General features: G+C 32.7%; 1 protein-coding gene and 1 long non-coding RNA gene across 2 annotated transcripts in view; one reads left to right on the top strand and one right to left on the bottom strand.

Annotated features, from left to right (window-relative positions):
* Nucleotides 1-17,910, bottom strand: part of LOC135958094 (serine--tRNA ligase, mitochondrial-like) — a 142,065-nt gene that overhangs the window by 81,840 nt on the left and 42,315 nt on the right. The gene's annotated exons all lie outside the window — the stretch shown is intronic.
* LOC135958095 (uncharacterized) lies at nucleotides 8,021-10,448 on the top strand. Its single transcript, XR_010576448.1, has 3 exons — nucleotides 8,021-8,266; nucleotides 8,352-8,476; nucleotides 10,144-10,448. It is a non-coding gene; the product is annotated as an uncharacterized LOC135958095 (long non-coding RNA).

The raw sequence follows: 17,910 nt of genomic DNA, 5'->3' as shown, positions 1-17,910 counted from the left end.
ATGTGAACAAAAGAGCGTAAAAATAAACACAATTCATTCAGTTTCTTTATGTTGTTGTGGATATTTTATTTTTTACCCAAAAGAGCACACAAATTAAATGCCTCTTTTTGCGTACCACTGCTCTAGACAGTTAAAGAGCAATCTAGAGAGCAGATGGCAGTGTTATAAATAGTGGCAGAGGTTGCAGTCGTGAGTGAGTTTATCAGAAACGCTTTTCGAATAAACATCAACTGAGTGCTGTTTTTTCAAGTGAATTCGTGTGCATTGTGAAGTGTGTCTGTGTTTCTGTGAATTTATAAACGTGTATAAAAAAAACATTGAGTGACTATTTAATTCTGTTGTACATTTTAAATAAATAAAGAGTTGTTACAATTTTCAAACTACTAAACGGCTTTTATTTGCAATCAAAAGTATCCGGTTTATTTAAAGGAAATAAACCAGCGTTTTAAAAAGGTTAAAACGTAACAATACTTAAGTTAATTCTCTGCGAGTTAAGTTTTCCCTAATTAATTTGCCATTAAAAAACATAAGGTAGACATGTTATATATCAATGGAAATGGGACTTTGTGTATTTTTCAAACTTTTATATAACTTTTGACAATTCAAAAATTTATGGAATAGTTTTTTGAAAAATATGACAAAAATTGATTTTATTGAGTTTTTCCAAAGATTTTTTAAATAGTTTGCATTATACTTTTATTTCCGAAACACGCTAATTTTGCTCAAATGAAAAAAATGTATTATACCCTACACCACCATAGTGGGGAGGGTATATTGGGTTAGTGCTGATGTTTGTAACATCACCCACCTTATAGTATACCAATCTGCTCAGGATCACTTTCTGAGTCGATTTAACGATGTCCGTCCGTCTGCCCGTCCATGTAAACCATGTAATCAAATTACAGGTCGCAATTTGAAAGATAATTCGACAAAATTTGGTACAAGCTCTTAAATTGCCCCAAGGACGAAGACTATTGAATTTGGTTAGAATCGGTCCATTATTTATCTTAGCCCCCATACGATTGCCCTATCTGAAAATAGCTAAGCTCTCATAAATACCTTAGTTATATAGATATGCAAACCAAACTCCGCAAAAATAAGTTTTATATAAGTCAAACTCAACTCACCAAATTTTGTGATGATCGGTCCACAATTAGATATTGCTACCATATAGGCCCATTTTCGAAAATTTCTTTAACTAGCATAAATCTCTTAAAAATATTGGAATTCGTATAAAACTCAACACAAATAATTATACACAAATATATATATACAAAAGTCATGTCACTAAATTTTATAACGATCGGTCCACAATTAGTCATAGCTCCCATATAATGCCCACTTCAGAAAATCATTTTAAAGAATGTAGATTATTTTTAAGAAATCTACATTCATTAAAATGATTTTCGGAAGTTTCTATTCTAATAAAATTCAATACAAATAGGTTTCATATATACAGAAGTCATGCAACCTAATTTTATTGCGATTGGTCCATAATTAGATTGGGTATCATATGGTCGGGCTTGACCGATTATACTTTCTTACTTGTTTTTTATTAATTTTTGACACACAATTTTATTATTATAAAATTTAAATAAATTCAAATTTAAACATTTTTATAGAACTCTGTATGTCTGGTGAAAATTAAAAAGGAACCAACACATGTATATTTTTGTTACTAACACATGTTTAGAGTTAGGTACTTTTTCGCTAACACATGTTTAGAGTTAGGTACTGCTGTCAAAGAGTCGGACTACTTGGTATACTTTGTGAATAACTGTTATGTTTTCAGTAATTCAATATATTTATTCACTTATAAAACTATAGTGTACATCAAGAAAGCTAACTGTGTAGTAACGTATTTATTATAACTAGCAAAGAATACGAATAAGAGAATACAAAGTAAAGATAGGCTGACTTCCAAAATGTTAGTTGCTTTGTATTTGAACAAAGTATACTGTTTCATAATGCCGGCATACAAAATGCTTACTGTGTATTAGAGATGAGCGATCCCGTGATTTTTGAAGAACGTAGTTCTCAGTGAACGTGATTTATAAATCACTGTTCTTTTAAACAGTGACTGTGATCACGTTTTGTCTATGTTAAGCAAAATAACAATTATGTTACGAAGAATACATTATGTATTATTTTCATTCTTAAATCTGTTCTTATGTTAACCAAAAACTAATATTTGCTGATTTAAAAACGTCTGTTAAAAAAACATAGGAAAATAACAGAATTAAGCAAATGCAACAAAATGTTAAGAGAACTGATATGTTACTAATATTTTATTTTACTTATACACTGTGTTGGAGATATATTAATTTATGCGCCTAAAATATGCAGTAACTGTTGTTACCAGTGAATGTTGAAATATATAAAAGAACGACATTTAACAGTTTGTTGAAATACGTAAAAGAACGACATTAAAAGTACCTGTTACTTTCTCCATTTGTTACCAGTGATTTTTTAAAAACGTTACCAGTGAATGTTGAATAATATAAAAGAACGACATTTAACAGTATGTTGAAAAATGTGGAGTAACGATATTAAAAGTACCTGTTACTACAGTTGTTCCAGTGATTTTTCTAAAACGTTACCAGTGAATGTTGAAAAATATTAAGGAACGATATTTAACAGTATGTTGAAAATATGAAAGAACGACTTAAATGTACCTGTTACTTGCAATATTCAGTAACTGTTGTTACCAGTGATTTTTCAATCACAGTGATTAAATCACAGGTATGGAAATATCGCTCATCTCTACTGTGTATACTATTTCAAAATGCCGAAAATGAGTATTTTGAACGCAGTAAAAAAGCTATCACGCATCGGTTTTATAGTTGACGCTTCTTTGACAATTTTTTATTTACGCACACAAATAAAAAAGAAAAGAATATAGAAAATGGCCGACTCACAAATGGAAGTAATATTATTTTTTTTTTGGATAAAAAAAACTTAATATAAACTCCAAATAAATACTTTTATATATTTTTCAGTCACAAAAATGATAATTTGCATTATGTTCATTTCATATCGTAAATATAAACAAAGTATATAGTTGCATTGTTTAGGAAGTTTAAATATGTACATAATTAAAATACAGTAGGAGAACTGCATACAAACATTGCATTGATACATTTTGGAAGTCAGCCATAATGTGCCTTGGAGTTGCCAGATGGTTGACTTCGTAACTATTGTTAGGGTTATCGTAACAATAACCTTATAGATTTTGCCATTAAAAATAGAAAACTAAAAACAAATTTTGAAATTTGTAATCAGGAATCCCGCAATTCCCAAAAATGTTTTTTTTTAGTTTTTTCGCTATAATATCCATACATATAATATCGAAACCCTTTGCAAAATTATTAAAAACATATTTGGCCATCTAAACTGGGTTACTACATTTTGATATCAAGAATGCGATTTGAGAATTTTTGCCCTAAAGTTGAATTTTAGATAAAAAATAGTTTTTTGGATGGACCTGGACCCCTCAGTATCAACAATTTTAAAATTTGTTTTCATTTAAAATATTTATTGTAAAGTTAGCTTTTCAAAAAGTATAAATTCCTGGGATCTGGCAACGCTATGACTGAATAGTGCACATTTTTGTCTTAGCTTCAATTCTGAGAAAAAAATACTTATTTAACTCATAAAAGGAGAAAGAAAATATATATTTTTGGTGATATTTGTTAATATTATCTATTGGACAATATACATATTAAATTATTATTTGTCTGCATTTGCTATTGTGTACTGCAGAATATCTAACTGTTCTAGTTATTGCTGTTGTTGTTTTGTTGCTGCTGTTTGCAAATATGCCTGTCACCAAAGTCTATAAATGTGGCTTGTGTAATGAAGCGGTTGGAAAGTCCCAAGGTAGCATACAGTGTAGAGTCTGCAAACGATGGTTGCATCTAAAATGTGCTGATGTTACTGAGAAACATTTTGCCCTTTTTAAAGAAAAACCAAAATCCTTCTCATTTGCCTGTTCCGGTTGTGGTGATGATGATGTTGATGATTGCTCTCTTCGTGAAGACGTGAGGTCTATTAAAAGCAGCTTTGATGAATTTGTTAATGCATCCAAAAATGACAATACTGAATTTAAAAATACAATGGCTCAGGACTTATCTGATTTTAAAAATGAAATATCATCATGCATGAAGCAAATGAAGACAGACATTGTCGCCTGCAGCAAATTAATAAACAATATTGATGCATCAACTACTTCTAAAATGTCAGCCCTTGAAAAGGAAATTAATGTTTTGCATCATAGATTAAATCGTTCTGATATAGTTGTGAGTGGTTTGCCATCCGGACTTAATGATTTAACATCTGTGATAATTTCCTTATGTTCATTTTATAAAATTAATATTTCTGCTCATGATTTGAATCATGTATGTTACATGAACAACAAGAATCTTTTACTGGTCAAATTTAATCATGTTGGCATTCGTGACTCACTTATGAAGGAATATTTTAGAACTAAATCGCTTAGGCTAAAAGATATATTGGGTGGTGAAATTGAAAACCGGGTATACCTCAATGACCATTTTTCTCCAGCTGCATCTAACCTCAATTCTTTATGCCGAAAAATGTTACGTCAAAAAATAATATCAAGATTTAAAATTCTTAATATGGATAAACCTAAAGCTATGCTTACCTTACGTGATGGTAAGGAGGTAGTATATGATCTGGGAGAATGTGCGGATTTGCTTGATAATTATGTTGCAGTTCCTATTTGACATTTCTTTTTTAAATTATTTTTTTTGCTAATTAGATTTATCTACACACAATGCTATGAATTAATCTAGCCTTTTAATACAGTAGCCCAAGAAAGTCTACATACAGGAGAAATTATTATGTTACTTTAATTTAAAGCAGTTTTTTTATGAGATATATAATAATACATGTCTTATGTCGATTTTAGCAAAACAAAAATTCAAATAATGCCCAAAAGTTCACCGTTATTAAGAGTTATTGATTCTGAGTAAAATAACGAAAAATTTATTCTCGGTCACACCAACTTTTGGGTGGGCGGGGCTAGTAAGTTTCATAATATTTTGAACATAAAAGCCCAAAAAACCAAAAAAAAAAATCGTTATTTGACTCAAAATCAAAAAAAAAAATAATAACGGTGAAATTTTGGACGTGATAGGAAATGTTACTAAACCCGACTTAAGTGATGTTGTTTTAATTTTTTTAGTGTGAATTTATTTTTTTAACAAAGCTTTCAACGAAAGAAATTTAATTTGAATTCCTGTATGTAGACTTTATTGGGCTACTGTATGTCCTTTTCACTGAAACTAATATGCATCGATATTTAGAATTCAATATACTTATATACCAATACATATACAGATTTCTACTTATTGATTATTGATTTTGATTGATTGATTGATTGATTGATTCTATTTATTGATCTGGCATCACCATGAGTTAATGAATGTGATTTTGGTTAGCTAAGCAAATATAATTAATGTTTTAATTGTTTAATATTAAAATTCAAAGTAGATTGCTTTATAATAATTTTGTTACTATTAAAAGTGCATTGGTGAATTGAAGTTTATTTAATTTTGGTTAAATATCTATTAAATACTTAGTTGAAGAATACTTCGTTGTGTTGCTGTTTTGTTTGCTGGTGGCCATTTTTTGTATGCTGTTGCAATAATATATATTTGCAATTCTTGATTATTATTCACCATACAATTGATCCATAATGCCGGGAAAGAAGGAGTGTTTTTTGTGTACCAGCAACAAGAATGTTACAAAAACGCAAAGCAGTGTTGGATGTTACCTTTGTGGACGTTTTTTTCATATAAACTGTGTAAATGTGACAACTGATCAGAACAAATTATTTTGTCAAAACAGAAAAGTTTTCCACTACATTTGTGATTTTTGCAGCACAAATCCAAATGATAAAAGCTCAACTAATTTGTCCATGTCTTCTGGTGATATACAGCAAGAATTACACAATATATCCATGGATATTGGAATGCAGTTTGAGGAGCACAATCGCATTTTTGCATCGCAGCTCTTGAACAAAAAATGATTGAGTTGTTTGATAAATTTCGTGCAGAACAACAGGTGAAGTTTGATAAACTTAGCAATGAGCGATTTATTGGTAATATGATTACCCAGGATAGTGCAGCAATTTATAAGCGTCTCGAAAATTTGGAGTTATACAACAGTATTCTTCAAAGAAGGCTTAACAGAGCTGATATAATAGTTAAAGGGTTGCCAAAAATATATAAAAAACTTGAGAGTTCCAATATTTAAAATTACCTCTCTTTGTGGTCTATCAATCTCGCATGCTGGTTTGGAACATTGTGCTTACATAAATAATGGTAGAGCGGTTTTAGTGAAATTAAACTCTGTTCAACAGCGCGACCAAATTATGATGAGGTTTTCCAAAAAGCGGTTTATTTTGCTTAAGGATGTTATTGGTGGTGACATAACATCTAAAATTTTCCTGTCTGACCATTTGACTCCTGAGGCGTCCAAACTATTATCAGTTTGCAGGGTTTGCAGGACAGAGAATAAAATTCTTAAGTACAAGTTTATAAATACGGATATACCTAAAGTAAGAGTTGTGTTGCCTGATAATAAACAAAAAGTATTAAACACGGAACAATGTATTGTTTTGCGAGATGAAATCACATATGTGAATGATCGTGTGTATAGTGAACAAAATAATGATAATATTGTATTGTCTTCAGTAAACTTGAGTGCATCTTCTGCTGCTGATTGTCGTTCACCTGGTGGTGTAGTACTTCTGGATAATAATGTGAACCTGATTTAATTATGTTTTTTATTATGTTTTCATAATCTATTATCTTATTTTTTTTACCTATGTACGTTTAATTTATTTTTTAATTTTTTAATTGTTTAAATTATTTGTCTTATATTATTGATCAGCCTTTATATAATTATTTGTAGTTATATATATTAATTTTTTCACTCTTGGTAGTGTCGTACCTATATTGACATTATTAATAATGCTTCTGTTCAATATCTAATGATTGTTTCTGATAATTATTTTATTGCAACAGTTATACAGTATGAAATGTAACAGCTTCCACTTTTATAGAAATATAAATGTGGTATAGAATTTGCATTTATTTACTTTAAATTATTACTGGTAGTTCGTTAATTGATTTGTTTTCTATTTGAGTCAATAATTTTCCGATTATTCAGTTTGCTCATGGAATATGTATTGTTAGCATGACTGGATTATCAATGTACTACTAAGAGTGAAATTGTTATTGTAATACATTTGTTTATTATTAATTTTTTACACGATGTCTTTTTTAAGCTTTTTCTCTCTGTTATCGCTTTGATGGTTTTTTGGGGTATAAGTTACCTAATTGAACTAGATATTTTGGTTGCCTATTTTTCTTTGCCAATGCTTTAAATATGCTGGTTTATGTATTGCTGTATTTATAATGTAAGTAAGTAAGTAAATTTTTATTAAGTCTTTTTTCTTTTCGATAACATTTTTCGTGTCTTACATACAATGAGAACAATATAATTCTTAGAGCTATATTTGTCTTACTCTAATAACAAAAATAGGATATTACACAACAATGTAGATAAATGAAATAGGATATGTATTTTCTACAAAATGAATATGAAAACAAACAAGACTTGCTTTCGGTCTTTACTTTGGCTAACAGAGCGAATGTCTGTAAATAACAAACTTAAGACTAAATAACACTTAAAAACATAAATAACAAATATTCTGTTAATAACATTGACAAACAGAATGTAAATAATATATTGTAGACGACAGCATATAAATGCAGAATTTGTGTATCAAAACAAAACATAAATGTAGACATATACTATGTAGCTAAGTGTGTAAGTTAAAAATACGAAAGCATATAAATGCAATAATTTCCAATGAGAAAAGAACATATATTCAAAATAAAAGGTAAATATTATAAATATCACAGATTAATTAAAAAAAATAATAATATATATACAACAATAATAATAGTAACAGTTACAAATAATAAAATCTTATAATAATATTTTCAGCCTCTGTGTACACCAGGTGCTGATTTCAAATAGAATGATGGCAAAGCATAAGGATCCGGATCATTATTGATGTTCTCGTGGAGAATTCCTATCGGAGAGAGGTACGGAAAGGAAGTCCAAGTTGTCAGATTCTCTTGTTGAAAGATTTGTTCAATAAGAATGTTGTCATGTGTTGAAAGCTTTTCAACAAAACTTTTTTGTTGTACCATGGCATATCGGCAAAAAGGTAGTATATCTGCATTCTTATATATGTAATTGTTTGAGAATCGTTTTGTCTCATTCTGGTAATTTTTCCCAATACACTTCCTCAGTATTACACGTTCAAAGATTTCAATCTCCTTGGCCACCGTTGGCGACATAGTGAACCAAATGGGAAACCCGTAGATGAGGACCGATCTGATTGCAACTTTATAAATTAGAAGTTTTGTCCTTATTGGTAAGTATTTGTTGTACAAAAGGCTTGAAAACATTCCTGATATTTTCCTTGCCTTTTCCAGACGATTTCTCGCATTACCATTGAATTTTAACAGTTTGTCAAATTTTATTCCCAGGTACTTTATAGTGTTTTTAAGAGGAATTTCCACACCGTTTAGAGAAAGTTGTAGTGATTTGCTCTCTGGGACCACAAACTTTGCACATTTGCCGGATGCATTTCTGATACAAATGGCTTCCGACTTCGCAGCATTAATTCTTATTCCCCATTCATTATAAAAATTGTTTATTATGCCAAGATGAATAGCTGCCCTGTTCAAAGCTTCTGATGGTGAGATGTCATGAGCATAAATGAGGCAATCATCGGCATAGAGAATAGCCTTAGAGTTGTTGTACTGATGTGGGAAATCACGGAGGAATATATTAAAAAGAAGTGGCGCTAATATGCTGCCCTGAGGAACTCCGATGTTGACGAAGCTGGTATCTGACGTGGTGTTGTTGATTTGAACGCAGAATTCTCTTTTAGTGAAAAAACTATTCAATATTTTCAGAAGATAAGGATCGATGCTAAGATTTATAAGTTTGTATATTAGACTTTTATGACAGACGGAGTCAAAAGCCTTTTCGATATCCAATGAGATAGCTAGAGAACATTTTTTCACCCTTAGATTGTGGACCACGTCATTATGAAACTTTAGCAAAGCATGTTGAGTTGAATGATGTCTTCTGAACCCAAATTGGAAATCTGGAATAGGTTCAATGATGAATTCCTTTTCCAGTTTTTCCTTCAGTATACGCTCGAATAATTTGCCAATATTAGACAATAGGGATATCGGTCGAAATTCCTCTGGCTTCTTACTGTCTCTTTTCTTTTTGATAGGCAGGATTTTGGCGGTTTTCCAGGCATTTGGAAAATATCCATTGTTAATGCAATTATTAAAGATTATCGTGAGTAGTTTTAGCGTTGTGTCAGGGAATTTTTTAATTAGGAAATTTGAGATATTGTCAAGCCCATATGATTTCTTGCAATTAATATTATTAATATGGGATCTTATGGTATCAATATTTATAAAATGAAGAGTATCAGAATTTTCGTCTGCTTTAAAATTTGTGTCAAAGGAATAAATATTACTAGGAAGATCATTGATGGATATTGCAATTTGATTTTCAACGTTAGAGGCAGACCTTACAGGATTTACCACACTAAAGACATTAGAGAAGTGGTTTTTAAAAATAACAGCAATTTCTGAATGATTTGTTGTTATACCATTATTATTAATAATTTGATGGCAAAAAGGCGATTTAGACTTTCCAGTAATTTGATATATATCTTTAAATGCTGTTGGACCAGGTTGGATTTTTGATAACCTATTGCTAAATCGTTTTGTCTCTTCCATATTAACCAGTTCATTAATAATTGTTTTGAGCAGCTGGATTTGATTTGACAATATTCTATACTCACGATTAAGTTTGTTGCCATTCCGATGGAAGATTTTTTTCAACTCCTTCTGCCATGTGTACTTTATTTTAAAAAATTTTTTAATGTTTTCTGGATAAGGTCTCTTGCGATCAGTGATTTCCATTTTTTCCGAATGAGTATTATGTACTGTAGCAACTGTTGAGTTGAATGCATTAATTAATGAGTCCAAATTTTCATTATTTAAATTACAGATGGTAGGTGGAAGAATATCACAGGATGCAGCTTCAAGGTCTCTACGAAATAAGTCCCAATTGGTGTTTTTGTAAGATGTTATTACTGACGGATTTCTAAGATGTAGATTTCCTGATCCGAATTCCAGTTTTAAATTCAGTGGAAAATGATCTGAAAAAGTTGGAAGACTTTTGACTTGATAATTAGGATGTAGACTGTCTATTATGTTCGTGCTTAATAAAAAGTGGTCAAGGTAGGACGAACCATTGGGATAGGAAGGGGATACATCGCAAACTCGTTTCACGTCTAAACAATTACCTTGTAACCAGTTACGGATTGTTCTCCCATTACCGTTATCTGAACTGTCTCCCCAAGTAGTGCTTTTAGCGTTTAGATCGCCGCCAATTACAAACCCATCAAAATTTCTGGACACATCAAGAATCTTGTTTAGGTCGTTGTGTAGCTCTTGAGCCGCATGAATGCAAGGTACGTATACTGAACCAACTAAAAACTTTTTGGTGTAATTATTAACAATGAGTTCTATTTGAATAAAAACATTACTGAGCGATGTTCCAGCAATATTAATTCTGTTGTTTTTAATTGATTTTTTTAGTACTATAGCCACTCCTATAGGTGAGTAGTCATATATAACGTTATAGCCAGGAATAGTAATTTTCTTATTCTTATGTAGGTGACATTCTTGTAAAAGGGCAATATCAATATGATTTTGATGAAGCAGACTAGAGAGTTCAGCTTGTCGACTGGTGTTTACAAGAGAACGGACATTAAAAGATACAAAATTTATGAATCTATGGCCCATATTCAGCTTTAATTTTGTTGAGGAGGCGCAAAAATTATGTTTTGGCTTCATGTTTTGTCATTGTTTTGTATTCTTTTAAGAAATTATTGATTTGTTCTTCTAACGACAATTCTGTTGATTCTAAAAACAAGCTGGCAAGTTTCAAAAAGTCCATGACGATTGGTGGTTTTTGTGTTGGCTCCTGGTTTGTATTTGCATGAAATAAACTTGCAAAAGATTTTCCTGGGGTATATTGCGAATTGCTTATGATTTTGTTTACATTGTTTTTGGCCATATTTTTCTCCTCATGAGATTTTTTAATTCGCTCCTGTCGACTATCAATAAATTTTTTGTAGGCAGTACAACCTCTCCAGTTTGCAGGATGGCCGCTTTCCCCACAGTTCACACAATACGGATCTGAGCCTTCAGACCTTGATCTTTGGCACTCGCCTGGAATGTGTTTTTTATCACATTTTACGCACTTGTACTCAGAATTACAATTTTTTGCTATATGGCCCCATCGCTGACACCTGTGACATTGTGTTTCCTTTTCTTTACTTTTCGGTCTTTCCCAAGTGATAGACTGACTAAGCAGATATTTAATATGTGAAATGTCGCTAAGTGTCTTTCCCGGTTTTAACGTGATCAAAAACAACCCGGTGTTGTATGCATTTCTGATCGAATGTGGAGTTGTAAAATGACTAACCTTTGTAACAACATCTGGAGTAATTTTATCCAGAGCGTTTTTTATTTCATCATCCTCGGTATCGAAATATAAACCTCTTAGGACAAATGACATTTGCTTCAACTCTTTTGGTGTGTAAGAGTACGACTGTATATTTTTTTCACGTAAGATCGCCATCATTTCAGTGTGTACCAATGCATCTGATAAATAAAGCTTGCTTTTATGTTTATTGACATTTCTTATTTTAAAATTAATTTTTGGTGTTTTCGCTTCTAATTGCTCAACTAGGCGCTTTATATTTACATTGTATAAAAATATTGGTGGGCAATATGGCGTATTCTTTGTTGTAGTTGTTTCAGCTTTTTCATTTCTTCCCCGCTTGGGCTGTTCCTCATTGTTCTCAATTTCCAAACCAGCTAATAAAGCAAATCTGTTTTCACCCAGATGGGAGACATCAATATTGGTAGGAGATCCATCATATCTTCTACGTTTAGAATTCAGATTTGCCTGTGATGGCTCATCAAATATTGTTGGTTGTTGGCCATTGACATTACTGTCGCCATCCGTACCGTCCTCGTCCATGTTACCTCAGGTTCCACTATCGCAATTATTGCAAAAAGTGTGCCGAAATATTCGGAAAATCGTCAAAATAAAATTAAATTGAAAAATACACAAAAAATAAAATTTGCGCTAAAAAAAACCTCCTCTGTCGTTGACAGTGATGCCGGATCTTTTCTATTTATAATGTACTTATTCATTATTGTTATTCTTGTTGGTTGTATATTTAAATTATATTGAGCTGATTGATGAAAAAGACATCGTGTAAAAATTGTTTTTTGTTATAATTATTATATATCCTGATTGATGAACAGTGGAATTTGATTATAATGGATAATTTTGGTGTGTTTCCTGTTGAATGGAGCTTAATGTGATTGTTAATTTTTAAAGTTTATATTAACTGGTGTTCTTTATATGCAAATACCACTGTTTTTTTATTTATTTTTTGTTTGTTATTAATTTTAATTATTTTACTTTATTATTTATATTTATTTGCTTAGGTAACTTTATTGATATTATATATCACAGTTATTTATTATGGTAACCGATGGTTTATAGTAATTGAAAGACTGTATATTAATTCATTAATTACAATTATATTTAATATAAATTCAAAAGTTTACAAAATGTAATGTTAACACGTGTGTTAAATAAACGAGAATGATAAAACTATGAAAGCTGTCAAATTCGTAGATACACTTGTAATTCACTGTATAAAGTTAACAACGTATGAAGTTGACAACTGTTCATAAAACAGAGATGTATATAATAATATAATAATTCTCCCACTCTTAATATGACACCATAGAGTAATCTAATCCAAGACGTAATCTTCCAAATAGGCCGGAGTCTTGCGTTGTCGTGAAGATTCCCTGTTTGAACGGGGTATTTGATGTAAATCCGGGTTTTCATTCTCATGTGGAATATAGATAGCATCATCATACACACCTGGCAAATGTTGCTGTTGGCTTGTCACTGGACCATCTTCGAAACCATTATTAGGATTAGGGTTGTAGATTGACGCTTGTTGGAACATCAGTTGTTCTGGCGAGGATTGGACATTAGTTGAGGTTTCAGCTTGAATATTGGTTGACAGTAATTGGTCTATGTGCCTCTTGAATACGTATCCATCGTCCAATTTAACTGTGTAGTGTAGACGGCCCATCTTCTTAACTATTGTACCCAGCTTCCATAACGATTTGTTGGGAGTGTAATACCGAGCTTGAACTCTTTCTCCCACTCTTAATTGTCTTGATGGAATTTGATCTTGTTGATTACCTTGTACTTTTGGAGGTTTCAAAATATCCAAACGACTTCGAATTTGTCGACCTAAGAACAATTCAGAGGGAGTTTTTCCGTTCTTCAGTGGTGTAGTTCTATATTTCAAAAGAATATCTCGTATTTTCCCCTGTATGGACGATGACTCGTTGGACATAGCTGCTAACTTATTCTTGAGGGTTTGTATGTTCCTTTCAGCTAGGCCTTCTGGAATATACCGCAATCTTGGCAAAACGATGAAAATGTATCACTTTTAAAAATTGTTGCATTGTCGGATACCATTACGTCGGGGTATCCGTTCCTTGTGAAGATGTTGAGTAGAATTTCGATTGTCGAAGCTGATGTTGGCGCTGCTGTACATATGCCCACCTCTATCCATTTTGATTTAGCATCTACTACCATTAAGAAATAGTGACCTTGATAGGGACCCGCATTATCAATATGTATACGTTCCCAGTTGTTGTCCGGCTCTTCCCAAGGGTGAAGTGGAGCTTTTACTGGGTTATTCCTGATAGAAGCTCGTACAAATTTTTCGATATCTTTATCGATCCCCATCCAATACACGTAACGTCTGGCCAATTGTTTCATCTTTGTAGTCCCGATGTGGGTGTGGTGAAGTTCTTTCAAAACTGTATCTTGTAAAGAGGATGGTATCATTATGCGTTGGCCTTTAAATAAAATGTTTCCATCAATGGTGAACTCAGAGTCAGCCGCCGCCGTATGACGCAACTCATATAGTATTTTAGAAAGTTTTTCATCATTTTGTGTCTTTTCCCGAATTGTTCCGAAACTTAACCTTTTCGAACAAATTTGATTAAGAGAAAAGTTACATAATTGATGCACTTCTTTATCAATTGAGTTTACAAAGTGCTCATTCTGAGTTACTGGTGCTCTTGAAAAGCAATCTGCACTGGCATTCTCCACACTTTTCTTATGAATAATTTGGTAATTGTAACCGCTTAAAAATGCTGCATACCTTTGTAACCTGCTTGACGTCATTTGTGGTAGTTTGTTGTTCTGATGAAATATCCTCATCAAAGGTTGGTTATCCGTAACAAGATTAAATTGTCTGCCGAAAAGATACTCGTGAAAGTGCTGAACAGCGTAATAAATAGCCAAAGCCTCTCTATCCAACTGCGAATAATTTTGTTCTGCGCTTGTAAGCGATCGCGAGGCAAATGCAATAGGCCTCTCTTCTCCATCCACTAAATGGGAAAGAACGCCAGCTATTCCAGTTGGACTAGCATCACACGCCAGCTGAAGTGGCATATCGGGATTATATGGTATTAGTACCCGATCGCTTGCGATTTCCCTTTTCAATTTGTTAAACGCTTCACGACATTCATTTGACCATTTAAACTTTGTATTTTTATGCAATAATTTCCGCAATGGAGTTGTTATTGTGGACACATTCAAAATAAATCTTGAGTAGTATGTGACCATCCCCAAAAAACGCCTGACGTCATCAACCGTTTTTGGTTCTGGCATCTGTACAATTGCATCAATCTTCGTAGCAGATTTGTTTATTTTATTGTATTCAATAGTGTGGCCTAAAACTTCTATTTTATTCTTAAAAAATGTACATTTTGAGCGATTCAAATGTAAGTCGTACTTCCTAAGTTGTTGTAAACAACATTTCAGATTTGATTTGCACTCCTCAATAGACTTACCATGTATGATAATATCGTCAAAATAGGATTCAGTGTTGGGTACTTGCCGCAAAATTTGATCTATAATACGGTTGAATTCTGCCGGAGCAGTCTTTATACCAAAAGACAATCTGTTCATGCGATAGGTTCCTCTGTGCGTAGAGATGGTCTGAATGATACTGGATGGTTCATCAACAGCTAGATGGAGGTAGGCTTTATATAAATCCAAACGGCAAAAATATTTGGCATTACGCAGACTGTTGAAAATATGTTCAATTCTCCGAATTGGGTAATGAGCGTTCACCAAACGCTGGTTTACTCCCACTTTGTAGTCCACGCACAATCGAACCCCTCCATCTGATTTTGGAACCACAACCAAAGGTGAACCCCAATCACTGTTAGAAATTTTTGTAATTATACCCGCATTCTCCAAACTGTCCAGTTCTTTATTGACGTTATCTGTTAGGGCGTAAGGAATCTGACGATCTTTTGTATAGACAGGCGTAGCATTATCTCGTAATTTTAAAGATACATTGTAATTTGGAATGCATCCGACTCTTTCCTCAAAAACATCCGAAAATTCTCTCATAATCTCTTCGATGTCGTTCTGATTATAAAAAATGTCTGTCGAACTCTTACCTGGATCCAAATTGTCCAGTTCAGTCAAGTTGATATTGAGACGTCTAATCCACGATCTCCCCACTAATGCTGCACATGTATCCGGAACGATATATACTTCGTCCGAGGTTGACACGCCATTAAATTCTATGTTGACATGTACTTTGCCATCTGGCACAAATGTATTTTGCGTGTACGATCGGAAAATTACATTTGTAGTGGTAATTTCCTTATTTAGATTCAATTCTCTGAATTGTTTCCTAGGAAGAAATGTAAAGCCAGATCCTGAATCAACCTCGAATTTTACTGGTTTTCCCTAAATGTTGATGTTTGCATAATAGCGCTCAGAATTATAATTTTGGAAATTGTTTTGATAAACATCAATTATCTTGTAAACACCGTAATCATCGTGTTTTATATTTTGAATTTGATCCGAGTTGTTGTGCGGCCGTACCACGTAGTTCTTTTTCAAAGACGTTATACACACTTTACTAACGTGTCCCTTTTTGTTGCAACTTGAACATTTGAGCTTATCATTTTTCGTGCGGCATTCTTTAGCCTGGTGGTTGTTCCTCCCACAGCGAAAACATAATCCGGCAATTCCTAAATCTTCATAATTTGCTTTTTTGCTGTTGACTTGTTGATTGGGACGTTTTTGTCTAATCTTTTTAATTTTCGAAACTTTATTTATATCCGTTGTGACGTTCGAAGCACCGGCTGTATCTGTTAGCTCTCTCGCATCAACCTTTGCCGCTTCAAGCGCTATAGCTTTTGTGACAATCTCATCAAATTTTAGTGAACCCGCCTGTAGCAATTGTTCACGCATATAATTGTCCCTCACACCTCGAATAAATTGAGCACGCAGAAAAATATCAGCTATTGAAACCTTGCAGGTACAGGGGGATGTGAAATCACACTCGCCTATTTCTGCACGAAGGGTTGCAACAAACTCGGCAATTGTCTGTTGGTCATTCTGGTATTTGGACAAAAAGCGGTGCTGTGCCACTAATAAGTTTCTTGTTGGTGAAAAATGATTTTTCAACATTTTCATTAAGTCAGCATAATCTAGTTCAGCTGGAATTTTCGGTGCTGCTAATGCTGTAATTATGTTGAACGTACTTATCCCAATTGAATTTAGTAGGAGTTTCAAGCAATAATCTTTATTAGCGCTAATGCCCTTCATTTCAATGTAATTTTGAAATCGTTGGATGTAATTTTTGTACGGCTCCTTTGTCGGGTCAAACGAATCGAAATTTGGTACCAAAATTGTGTTTGCTGTGTTACTTTGCACATGCACTTGTGCAGTATTTGATGCCATTCTCATTTGTTCAAGCATTTGCATTTGCATCTGTAAAATTTTCTCGAACTGGTCGGCGTCCATTTTGTATTGTAAAACGCATATAGACTTTTCTGTACTATTATTTGAAATGTAAATTTCCGTATGTTGTTTTTCCTTGTCGCCAATTTATGGTAACCGATGGTTTATAGTAATTGAAAGACTGTATATTAATTCATTAATTACAATTATATTTAATATAAATTCAAAAGTTTACAAAATGTAATGTTAACACGTGTGTTAAATAAACGAGAATGATAAAACTATGAAAGCTGTCAAATTCGTACATACACTTGTAATTCACTGTATAAAGTTAACAACGTATGAAGTTGACAACTGTTCATAAATCAGAGATGTATATAATGATATAATATTTATAATGGATGTTAGACCGAATTTAGGGTCGGTTGTTAGTGATAACAGTTTTATTAGATCTAAGTTAGGCCATTTAAGTTGTAATCTAGAACATTTAAATTGCACAAGTTTTAACTTGAAACCTAATTCTTCGAAGTTTTGTGAGATTAAATACATGTTGGAGGGTGGATTTTTAATTGTGTTTGGTGTTAGTGAAACGTGGTTGAAAGATTCAGTTTCTGTCGGTGTTGTTGATATTCCTGGATATGTTTGTCTTAGGAATGATAGAGTTTCTGGGAGAGGTGGTGGTGTTGCTCACTATGTTTCTAATGCTATTAGGCATAAAGTAGTTTATAGGGGGAGGGATTTTGGTGTTGTTGAGTGTTTGTTTGTTGAACTTTATTTTAGCGATGTAAAAGTTTTGGTGGGAGTGGTGTATCTACACCATGTTGACCTGGATTCCTTTGAGAGCGAATTGTCAGATTTGTTTGTCCAATATTCACACATTTT

Source organism: Calliphora vicina, chromosome 4 (genome assembly GCF_958450345.1).
Source record: "Calliphora vicina chromosome 4, idCalVici1.1, whole genome shotgun sequence".
NCBI lineage: Eukaryota > Metazoa > Arthropoda > Insecta > Diptera > Calliphoridae > Calliphora > Calliphora vicina.
The sequence above is the reverse complement of the archived record's forward strand: the minus strand, read 5'-3'. Positions and strand labels throughout refer to the sequence as shown.